At 45.8% G+C, this 12,256-nt stretch overlaps 1 protein-coding gene across 3 annotated transcripts in view; it reads right to left on the bottom strand.

The window, feature by feature from the left end:
* The window catches only part of LOC140494454 (phospholipid phosphatase-related protein type 3-like), a 141,536-nt gene extending 129,487 nt beyond the window's left edge, over window positions 1-12,049 (bottom strand). The window contains exons 1-2 of one of the 3 annotated variants that reach the window (XM_072593630.1): window positions 11,938-12,020; window positions 10,014-10,330 (exon numbers count right to left, since the gene is read on the bottom strand). The gene's annotated coding sequence lies outside the window, so the exon portion shown is untranslated. The other 2 variants (XM_072593627.1, XM_072593628.1) reach the window with 2 other exon arrangements.
* Window positions 12,050-12,256: the final 207 nt, after the last annotated feature.

Genomic DNA, 12,256 nt, shown 5'->3' with positions numbered 1-12,256 from the left:
GCTATATTAAATTGCCTGTAGTGTTAGGTGAAGGGGTAAATGTAGGGGAATGGGTCTAGGTGGGTTGCTCTTCGGAGGGTCGGACTTGTTGGGCCGAAGGGCCTGTTTCCACGCTGTAAGTAATCTAATTCACCTAGCCTGCGCTGGGACTGGGGCTGTTTTCCCTGGAGCATCTGAGGCTGAGGGATGACCTTATGGAGGTATATAAAATCATGAGGGGCATAGATTTGTACATGTCTATGACTCTGTGACCTAAAACTGAATTGAAGTAATCAACAATTTACCCGAGGATGTGGCATTCAATATTTTTCACTGTCACTGGCCATTTACTCTCTGACCAATGGGTAGCACTGCTGCCTCACAGCGCCAGGGACACAGGTTCAATTCTAGCCTCCAGCGACTGTCTGTGTGGAGTTTGCACGTTCTCCCCATGTCTGCGTGGGTTTCCTCCCACAAAATCCAAACATGCGTCGGCTAGGTGGATTGGCCATGCTAAATTGCCTGTAGTGTCCAAGGATATGAAGATTGGGGTAATTTGCCATGGGAAATGCAGGGTTACAGGGTAGGGGGGGTGGGAGTTGAGTCTGGGTGGGATGCTCTACAGAGAGACAGTGTGGATTAGTGGTGCTGGAAGAGCACAGCAGGTCAGGCAGCATCCAAGTAGCTTTGAAATCGACGTTTCGGACAAAAGCCCTTCATCAGGAATAAAGGCAGTGAGCCTGAAGGGTGGAGAGATAAGCTAGAGGAGGGTGGGGGTGGGGAGAAAGTAGCATAGAGTACAATGGGTGAGTGGGGGAGGGGATGAAGGTGATAGGTCAGGGAGAAGAGGGTGGAGTGGATAGGTGGAAAAGGAGATAGGCAGGTAGGACAAGTCCGGACAAGTCATGGGGACAGTGCTGAGCTGGAAGTTTAGAACTAGGGTGAGGTGGGGAAGGGGAAATGAGGAAACTGTTGAAGTCCACATTGATGCCCTGGGTTGAAATGTTCCGAGGCGGAAGATGAGGCGTTCTTCCTCCAGGCGTCTGGTGGTGAGGGAGCGGCGGTGAAGGAGGCCCAGGACCTCCATGTCCTCAGCAGAGTGGGAGGGGTAGTTGAAATGTTGGGCCATGGGACGGTGTGGTTGATTGGTGCGGGTTTCCCGGAGATGTTCCCTAAAGCGCTCTGCTAGGAGGCGCCCAGTCTCCCCAATGTAGAGGAGACCACATCGGGAGCAACGGATACAATAAATGATATTAGTGGATGTGCAAGTAAAACTTTGATGGATGTGGAAGGCTCCTTTAGGGCCTTGGATGGAGGTGAGGGAGGAGGTGTGGGCACAGGTTTTACAGTTCCTGCGGTGGCAGGGGAAAGTGCCAGAATGGGAGGGTGGGTTGTAGGGGGGCGTAGACCTGACCAGGTAGTCACGGAGGGAACGGTCTTTCCGTAAGGCGGAAAGGGGTGGGGAGGGAAATATATTCCTGGTGGTGGGGTCTGTTTGGAGGTGGCGGAAATGTCAGCGGATGATTTGGTTGATGCGAAGGTTGCTCGGGTGGAAGGTGAGCACCAGGGGCGTTCTGTCCTTGTTATGGTTGGAGGGGTGGGGGCTGAGGGCGGAGGTGCGGGATGTGGACGAGATGTGTTGGAGGGCATCTTTAACCACATGGGAAAGGAAATTGCGGTCTCTAAAGAAGGAGGCCATCTGGTATGTTCTGTGGTGGAACTGGTCCTCCTGGGAGCAGATCCGGCGGAGGCGGAGGAATTGGGAATACGGGATGGCATTTTTGCAAGAGGTAGGGTGGGAAGAGGTGTAATCCAGGTAGCTGTGGGAGTCGGTGGGTTTGTAAAAAATGTCAGTGTCAAGTCGGTCGTCATTAATGGAGATGGAGAGGTCCAGGAAGGGGGGGGGGAGGTGTCAGAGATGGTCCAGGTAAATTTAAGGTCAGGGTGGAATGTGTTGGTGAAGTTGATGAGTTGCTCAACCTCCTCGCGGGAGCACAAGGTGGCGCCAATGCAGTCATCAATGTAGCGGAGGAAGAGGTGGGGAGTGGTGCCGGTGTAATTACAGAAGATCAACTGCTCTACGTAGCCAACAAAGAGACAGGCATAGCTGGGGCCCATATGTGTGCCCATGGCTACCCCTTTGGTCTAGAGGAAGTGGGAGGATTCAAAGGAGAAATTGTTAAGGGTGAGGACCAGTTCAGCCAAACGAATGAGAGTGTCGGTGGAAGGGTACTGTTGGGGACGTCTGGAGAGGAAAAAACAGAGGGCTTGGAGGCCCTGGTCATGGCGGATGGAGGTGTAGAGAGATTGGATATCCATGGTGAAGATGAGGCATTGGGGGCCAGGGAAACGGAAGTCTTGGAGGAGGTGGAAGGTGTGGATGGTGTGGACTATTGGGCTGAATGGTCTGTTTCTACAGTGTAGGGATTCTATGATTATATTCCCTCGCTCTCAGTTGTTCCACACTTACTTACTCCCTCACTCGCCAAACCACCTCTGCTCCTTAACAGGTCAGTTCTGCATTACGAACCCAGTAAAACTACACTCTCCCCGACCCCCACCCCACTTTGTCATAGCCACACTGACAGACACAAGAAGAGGAGCAAGAGACAGCAGCACAATTCGGAATTCTGTCAAACTGAATCCCTCCTGTAAAATGTAATGAACTCCACACAGTTTTGAATGTATTTTTTGTGCAGTGAAGATGGGGTGAATCCACTAACATTTGAAAGAATAACAATCTTAATGAAAAGCCACTCTGCCAATTGTTCACTCTTGTGAAATGGTTGATAATTCAAAGCAAGGTTCAGTATCAATCCATCAGCAGTCAAGCCCAGGCCAGATGAACAGATCCTGATCCACAAGTGGGGAAAAACAATTAATTCAATTACTTCCCAATTATCCAGACATCTTTATTCAAATGATAACACTCATTGAACCAGGCACTTTTAAAATTAGAGAATAGAATGTGTACAAGTCTCACGATCTTCAGCTATGTGGTTTCTCAATATGGCTCCATTTAACAATGCTGCAATTATTAACTTTCTGTGTGTGAGCCAATTACAGCACAAGCTCAATGCAAAGTGCTGCCTTATTTGACCAATGACAAAAGGTGCACACAGCTTATAAGTGCAAATTGTGCATTAAATAGTGCAAGATTGCGAGATAGTTATGGATGAGGCAAGTCTGGTGATTAACAATGTATTTATTTCCAGGTAAAGTTTTTCATGTTGCTGATTGAGAAGTAAGTATTTTCTAGCACACTTGGAACAGCCTTTCTATAATTGCTTGTCCGCTGAAAAGAGCAAATAGGAGGTCAATTTATTATGCCGTCCAACTGGCCATATCTCTGATAATGCAGCTCTCGCTCAGTACTGCCCTACTGGCTCAGCATGCATGAAGTTTTTAAATCTCTGGAATATAAAGTGGAGCATAAACGTTTGAGTCAGGGACTTGAGTGTCAGCCAAGTTCTGATGAGTTTTGAGTGCAGTACAGTCAGGAATTGCAGGGAGGAAAACAGCTAGCAATATTCAGCCTATGGGTGATTTACTTCTTTAGTGTAAATGTCAGCTTAATCTGCAATTGTGTGTACTATAAAGGATCCATTAATATTCTACATAAAAGATCCTGACCTCCAAGTTAGACTGCAGCATTGTATTCTTCATTCATTCTCAGGATGTGGGCATCACTGGTAGGGTTGGATTTATTATCATTCCTTAGTCATAGAATCATACAGCACGGAAACAGACCCTTCAGCCCAACTTGTCCATGCTGACCAGATTTCCTTAACTGAACTAGTCCCATTTGCCTACATTTGGCCCATATTCCTGTAAGCCTGCCTTATCCATGTACCTGACAAAATGTCCTTGAAATGTGTAATTTTACTCGCCTCTGCCACCTCTCCTGGCAGCTCGTTCCATACGTGCACCAATGTGTAAAAATATTGCCCCTCAGGCACCTTTAAATCTTTCAGCTCCCACTGTAACCCTATGACCTCTAATTTTGGACTTCCCCATCCTGGGGAAAAGTCCTCGGCTGTTCACCTTATCCATGCCCCTCATGATTTTATAAACCTCTTTAAGGTCACCCTTCAGTTTCTGATGCTCCAGGGAAAAATGTCCCAGCCTACCCAGTCCCTCCTTATATCTCAAACCCTCCAGTCTCAGTACCATCCTTTTAAATCTTTTTTCCACCCTCTCCAGTTTAATCACATCCTTGCTATAGCAAGGTGACCAGTATTATATGCAGTATGCCAAATGTAGCCTCACTTCCCTCCAAATGTCTTGTCCAGCCATAACATGACATCTCAACTTCTGTACTCAATTCTCTGATCAATGTAGGCAATAAACTCCATTGGCCATTCCTTGGCCCACTGGTCCAGTTGATCAAGATCCTGTTGTATTCTTAGATAACCTTCTTCACTGTCCACTATACCACCAATTTTGGTGTCATCCAAAAACTTACAAGCCATGCCTCCTACATGCTCATCCAAAGATCTCTATAAATGACAACAGTGGACCAAACACTGATCCTTGCGGCATACCGCTGGTCATTGGCCTCTAGTCTGAACAACAAACTTCCACCACCATCCATTGTCTCCTACAATCAAGCCAATTTTGTATCCAATTGGCTAGCTTTTCCTGGATATCATATGTGATTTAACCTTACTAACTAGTTGTTGTAGTTCTGTTCGCCGAGCTTGGAATTTGTGTTGCAGATGTTTCATCCCCTGTCTAGGTGACATCCTCAGTGCTTGGGAGCCTCCTGTGAAGCGCTTCTGTGATGCTTCCTCCGGCATTTATAGTGGTTTGAATCTGCCGCTTCCGGTTGTCAGTTCCAGCTGTCCGTTGCAGTGGCCGGAAGAGCACAACAGTTCAGGCAGCATCCAAGTAACTTCGAAATCTCCCCACCCCCACCCTCCTCTAGCTTATCTCTCCACGCTTCAGGCTCACTGCCTTTATTCCTGATGAAGGGCTTTTGCCCAAAACGTCGATTTCGAGGCTACTTGGATGCTGCCTGAACTGCTGTGCTCTTCCAGCACCAGTAATCCAGAATCTGGTTTCCAGCATCTGCAGTCATTGTTTTTACCTCGTTGCAGTGGCCGGTATATTGGGTCCAGGTCAATGTGCTTATTGATTGAATCTGTGGATGAGTGCCATGCCTCTAGGAATTCCCTGGCTGTTCAGGAAATTCCTAGAGGCATGGCACTCATCCACAGATTCAATCAATAAGCACATCGATCTGAACCCAATATACCGACCACTGCAACGGACAGCTGGACTGACAACTGGAAGCAGCAGATTCAAACCACTATAAATGCCGGAGGAAAGATCACAGAAGCACTTCACAGGAGGCTCCCAAACACTGAGGATGTCACCTAGACAGGGGACGAATCGTCTGCAACACAAATTCCTAGCTCAGCGAACAGAACCACAACAATGAGCACCCGAGCTACAAATCTTTTCACAAACTTACTAACTAGTCTATAATGCTGAACCTTGTCGAAGACCTTGCTAAAGTCCATGTAGACACTATCTAGTGCTCTGTCTTCATCTATCTTCCAGGCCACCTCTTCAAAAAAAAACTCAGTCAAGTTTGTGAAACACAATTTCACATGCATACAGCCATGTTGACTATGCATAATGAATATTGCCTTTCCAAACACATGCAAATCCTGGCTCTCAAAATTCCCTCCAACAACTTACGCACCACTGTGATCAGGCTCACTTGTCTGTTCTTCCCTGGCTTTTCTTGCAGCCTTTCTTACAAAATGGCACAAACTTGGCCACCTCCAGACTTCTGGCACCTCACCTGTGGCTGTCAATGATACAAATATCTCTGCTAAGAGCCCTGCAATTTCTTCCTTAGCTTCTCACAATGTCCTGGAATACACTTGATTAAGTCCAGGCGATGTAATTACTTTTATGCATTTTAAGACCTCCAGCACCCCCTCTACTGTAATGCGGACTCTTTCCAAGACTTTACTATCTATTTGGACCATCCTTTTCCATATTAAAAATAATAGAATTATGGTTACGGGTCCCAAAGTGGTCCCAATCTCACCTCAGTCACTTGCCCTGTCTTAATCCCCAAGAGGAGGTCGGGTTTTCCCTTTTCTCGCACAGCTATCTGCATATTGACTGAAAATATTTTCTTAAATACACTTAAAAATCTCCCCATCCAAGCCCTTAACACAATAGCAGTCTCAGTCTATGTTTGGAAAGTTAAAATCCCTCTACTATTATAATTCTATCATTCTTACAGCTATCTGCGATCACCATACATATTTGCTCCTCAGTTTCCTGCTGACTACTGAGGAGGTGGGGGGGGGGGGGGGGGGGGGGGGGGGGGGCATCATAGAACAATGCAATCAAAGTGATCACCCCCTTATTATTTCACACTTTCACCCATTTGACTTCACTGGATGATTCCCCAGGGATATTCTAAGTACGACTGTGACTCTTTCCCTAATCAAAAATGCCATTCCCCTCCTCTCTTGCCTCTCCTTCTATCCTTCCAAGAGCATCTGTACCACGGAACAGTGAGCTGCCAGGCCTGTCTCTCTCTTTCTCTCTCTCTCTCAGCTGTGTTTCTGTAATAGCTATGATATACCAAACCCATGTTTCTTTCCATGCCTTGAGTTCATCTGCCTTACCTCACAGGCCTTCTACACTGAACTAAATGCAGTTTAATTTGTCAGTTTTCCTTCAATCTCTGCTGAGCTCTTTTGTCTACCTTGTCTATTTGACTTGCCCTCTTTAACTTCTGTATCAGCCTTAACCTTCTCTCCTGTCTCACTCCTGCTTAGGATCCCACCTTAGGTTTGCTGGGGAGAGCTTGGACACCACATTCATGAGCTGCTTCAGTCCACGTGGTGACGGTGCTCCCACAATGCTGTTAGACAGAAAATGCCAGGATTTTGACCTAGTGACAATGACAAACGTTAAAATACTGTGTGGTTTGGAGGGAGGCCCTTGAGGCAATTGTCCCTGGTCCTTTAAGGTCAAGGAGATTCATTTTCACATAACTGCTTCTTCTTTCTTTTTTCTAATGTCCAGTTTGGCTATTTTGTAGGAACCACAATGTGATTTATGCTACAACCATGGTATTTTCCCTCTGCACCTAGCTCACATTTATTTCACAGAAGTAATGCAGAAAGATGTTGATGCTTTAAGCAGTCAGTTTGGTGGCATTTGATTTAGATAATTGTGGTTTCAAATCCCACTCCTGGTGTCTAGCCAATATTCATGCACCAGCCAGTATCTCTAAAGCAGATTCTCCAGTCATATGGTCTGTGGGATCTTACTGGGTACAATTTGGCTTCTGTGTTTTTCTCAACAGTGACTCCACCTCAAAAATACTTGGGTGGCTGTAAAGTATTTTGGGACATTCAGAAGTTGTGCTTTATAGATACACATTCCTTCTTTCTCTGTTTGATTTAGCCCCAATGCCTTTTGAATTGTCCTCTATCTGCTAGGATTTCCTCAAAAAGATCAGAACAATTGGTGATAGCATTTTAAAGGTATTTGAAATACGGTCAAGTTGTATTTACATATGTTCAGCCTCATATGATAGATCTCTGATGGTTAGATCCCAGATTCAGTAATAGCTGCAACTAGTGATCTCCCAGCTCTTAGCCAGCTCTATCCCACCACCCGAAGTCAGAAAAACAAAAGCAAGAGAGCTGAAATTGGGATGTCAGCTTTTTTGGGCTTAGCGTGGACAGGATATTCCTGGGGGGGATCATCAGTGAGGCCATATGGGTAAAAGTGAGAAATGACTGAGGGGTGATCACTTTGATGGGATTATACTTTAGGTACTACTCCCCCCCCCCCTCCCCCCCCCCCCCCAATAGTCAGCAGGAAATTGAGGCACAAATATGTAGAGAGATTGCAGATAGCTGTAGGACTAATCAGGTTTTAATAGTAAAGGACTTTAACTTTCCAAATATAGACTGGGACTGTCATAGTATTATGGGTTTGGAAGGTGAGGAATGTGTTTAAGAAAACTTTCTCAATCAATATGTTTTCCTTCAAAGCTACCTGAATGGCCAAGAGCTCTCCAGTCATTGTGTGAGTGACAGGAGAAGGCTGCAAAGCTGATGTGCAATAAGCACAGACCACAGCCAGGTCGGATCAGCGTCCACAATACAATTCTTATTGAACATGTAGCAGTGGCAGGAAAGCCCCTCTCCTGTAGAAAGGGAACAAGCCAAGATACAGGTTCATCAGAAACTATTTTGTGAGTGAGCAATATTTTGTGTCCATCAATACATCAAGGGGGAAGTTCTTTTGTGGAATTTGCTCTGATTGGGCTAAGGGATGCCGCCGATGTAAAAGACAATTTAACATCAGGCAGCTGACACCAAGTTGGTGAATCTCCCTTCATTCCACACAGCTTCCCCTTCAGATCCCACATTAATCCTTTTTGCAAACGTTTGCCAACTCAGTGGCAGCTTTGTTTCTGTGAATCTGTGTCCACAGGGACCAAGACTGTCTGAATTCATTGCATTCAGGCAGAACACACACCACATAGCAAGTGCCTTGAAAATATTTGATTCCAGATTTTCATAGCAAGCAGCCATTCAATAACCCAGTGAACAAGCCTGAAATGGAGCCTGAATTCAGAAATAGACTGGAGCAAAATGAGAATAAGTTTAACTGATTGATTTGAGAATCAAGTCATAGCAGAAGTTATAGGGTGGACAGACAGCAACATTAGCAAAACATGAACAAGAACATCACTTTGTACAATTCATTTGTTTTAAACCTTACAATGGAAACAAGCATTATAAATTAATTAGCTTGCATAACTAGAAGACTGAGCATAGTTAATGATCTTGCAAACACCATTCAAGAGGCAAAGGAAACATATTTATACAGCTCCTTGGGTTTTGAAGCCAGTTGAGTACTTTTGAATTGCAAATGCTTTTGTAATGAAGGAATCTACGCCCCACTCCCCTCCGACACCTTCCAGGGTTTGTACTACCAGAGCACTGGCCATTCTTTGCAAGCATTTGGATCAACATTACCTAATCAGTTTGCAGGAGTCATTTCAAAATCTGTGCTGCTGATCTGGCTACATTAGATATTGAATCAATTGATAATTATGAGATAGAGTCATAGAGTCACAGAGATGTACAGCCTGAAAACAGACCCTTTGGTCCAACTTGTTCATGCCAACCAGACATCCTAAAATAATCTATTCCCATTTGGCAGCATTTGGCCCATAAGCTTCTAAACCCTTCCTATTCATCGCCCCATCTATATGCCTTTTAAATGATATAATTGTACCCACCTCCACCACTTCCACTGGCAGCTCATTCCATACATGTAGCACCCTTTGAGTTGCTCCTTAGGTCCCTTTGGAATCTTTCCCCTCTCACCTTAAACCCACACTGTTTAGTTTTGGACTCGCCCACCCCAGGGAAGATTTATCTATTTACCCTATCCGTACCCCTCACAATTTAAAAACCTTTACAAGGTCACCCCTCAGCCTCTGACATTCCAGGGCAAATAGCCACAATCTGTTCAGCCTCTCGATAGAGATCAAACACTCCAACCCTGGCAACATCCTTGTAAATCTTTTTTGAACCCTTTCTAGTTTCACAACATCCTTTCTATAGCAGGGAGATCAGAATTGCACACAATATTCCAAAAGTGGCCTCTTTAATGTCCTGCACAGCCACAATATGATCACCCAACTCTTATACTCAATGTAGTGACCAATAAAGGCAAGCAAACTAAGCGCCTTCTTCAATATCCTATCTGCCTGAGACTCCACTTTCAAGGAACTATGAACCTGCACTCCAAGGTCTCTTTGTTCAGCAACATTCTCCAGGACCTTACCGTTAAGTGTCTAAGTCCTGCTCCGATTTGCCTTTCCAAAATGCAGCACCTCACATTTATCTAAATTAAACTCCATCTGTCACTCCTTGGCCTAGTGGCCTATCTGATTAAGATCCTGCTGTACTCTGAGGTAACCTTCTTTGCTGTCTACCACATCTCCAATTTGGTGTCATCTGCAAACTTACCAATTGTACCTATGTTCACATCCAAATCATTTATACAAGTGACAAAACGTAGTGGACCCAGCACCGATTCTTGTGGCATTCTGCTGGTCACAGGCCTCCAGACTGAAAAGCAACCCTCCACCACCACCTTCTGTCTTCTACCTTCAAACTAGTTCTGTATCCAAATGGCTAGTTCCCCTTGTATTCCATGTGATCTAACCAGGCTACCACAAGGAACCCAGTCGAATGCTTTACTGAAGTCCATATAGATGCTGCAAGTTGAAGTCTGAATCCTGAGATCTAAATGCCCTGACCTCAGCTGATGCCTTAATGAAGTGCTGTGGATATGAAAGAAAAGATTATATTTATATGTATGAATACAGCACGTGACAAAGCACTTTACTGTCAATGAAATGAAGTCACTGTTTTACTCTAGTAAAATCCCACAAACCGAAAGGAGATAGGAACTAACATTGAGGGGTAAACATTGGATGAGGCAGCAAAGGAAAATCCTCCATTCTTGGGCCCAATGATCACGTGTTGAAAGGATTTCTTCAAATTACCTTGGCTCTGCAAGTATAGGCACGGCCTTGTTTAACATCTCACCGAAAAGCACCACTGACAATGGAGCAGTCCTTTGCACTGCACAGCCGAGATAATCATTGAATGCCTAAAATGCGGAAACAGATCATCCAGTCTACACCGACCCTCCAAAGAGCATCCTACCCAGATCCAGCCACTCACCCTATCCTATCCCCATAATCCCACATTTCCCACGGCTAATCCTGCACATCTCTGGACTCACCCAGACATGGGGAGAACGTGTAAACTCTACACAGACAATGAGCCGAGGGTGGAATTGAACCTGAATCCCTAGCACCATAAAATAACTGTGCTAACCATTGGGCCACCATGCCGCCCAAAGTCCTAAATTCCAATGAATGGATTAAAATCACAGAAACGTAACAGCGCAGGAGGCCATTCAGCCCATGATGTCCTCTAAACATGCATCAATATTTACTGCCAATTTCTTGCTTTCTTTTCCTCCATTCCCTTGCACATTGATGCCTTTCAAATAATAAAAAGCCCTTTCGAATGCCTTCATAAAACCACATTGCCAGACAGTGTAGTCCAGACTACTCGCGAAGTGGGAAAAGTTTTTTTTTGTTAGCATCACATTTGCAGACCCTTGGTCCTCAGGTTGGGGGAGGGAGTGTGCGCTGGCACTGAGCCACTGTTGCGCCAATGGAGGTCTCACCCTCCAGGTTCAAGTCGAGAGTCCAGGAGCTGTCTGGAAAGGTCACACATACTCCTACTCCGAGTGTGGACACCGGGGTGTCCTGCACATCATAGTGTCCCTTGTGAACTGTGAACACGAAAAATAGCACTTAAAGGGGTCATTCATCTCACTGCTGCAATCGTAGTTCACACAACTGCACATCATTTAAAATTATTACAAATAAAACGTTGTTTGTCACACATAAATAAATACCTTACACCTCAAATTCCGGCTCACCCCCACCACTGTTTGGCAACAGATTGTAAGAATGTCCCGATAATCTTGAGAAGTCAGTGCCTGACGGAAACCGCAATCCGCATAGTCACACACACAAATGCAAAACTGTGTGTGTGTGCGCTTTAACTATGCAGTCAACACATGGCAGAAATGAGGGGGATAAAAGGGGTCGGCAGGTATGCAAATCCAGAGTGGGAGAACGCAGCTCTCAACTCTCTGTCCATTTAGGAACGGTGTCCCCTCTCACTTTTCGATCAGATTAATGTTTCTGTTCACAAATAATGGGGGGTGTCCTTGACAGCACAACCGCCAGCGCCGATACAAAAGCAATTCAATTCACATCCTCTCCCGCAGCCAAGGCGCTTGTTGCTGCTCAGTCCATTCAAAACCGGTTTATTTTGTTGAGAGAGAGAAATCCATGCTGCTCACCTTTTGTTACCGCAGAGCTGGGGAGGAGAGGGAGAGAGCTCGCTCGCTGCAGTCTGTCTGGATGTGAATCTCTCGGAGGGAGGGGGGGGCGTGGGGGGAGCAGGCAGATGTTGGAAGTGAAAAGGCAGCCGGACTGGGGAAGGGGGGGGGGGGGTGGTTTCTGTTCACGGTCGCCTGTGTCCGGGACCAGAGGCGGGGCTGCAGGGGGGTGTATTCTCCATCTCCAAGGCAGGAAAGGCGGAGGGGGGTGGTCTCAGTCAGAGCAGAGACCCTCTCCCGGGCAAGCAATGACTCTGGCTCAAGGTAACTGTCCAGCAAG

The sequence above is a fragment of the Chiloscyllium punctatum genome, chromosome 24, assembly GCF_047496795.1.
Source record: "Chiloscyllium punctatum isolate Juve2018m chromosome 24, sChiPun1.3, whole genome shotgun sequence".
Classification (NCBI taxonomy): Eukaryota; Metazoa; Chordata; class Chondrichthyes; order Orectolobiformes; family Hemiscylliidae; genus Chiloscyllium; species Chiloscyllium punctatum.
Note: the sequence above shows the minus strand (reverse complement) of the source record. Positions and strands in the feature narration are given on the sequence as shown.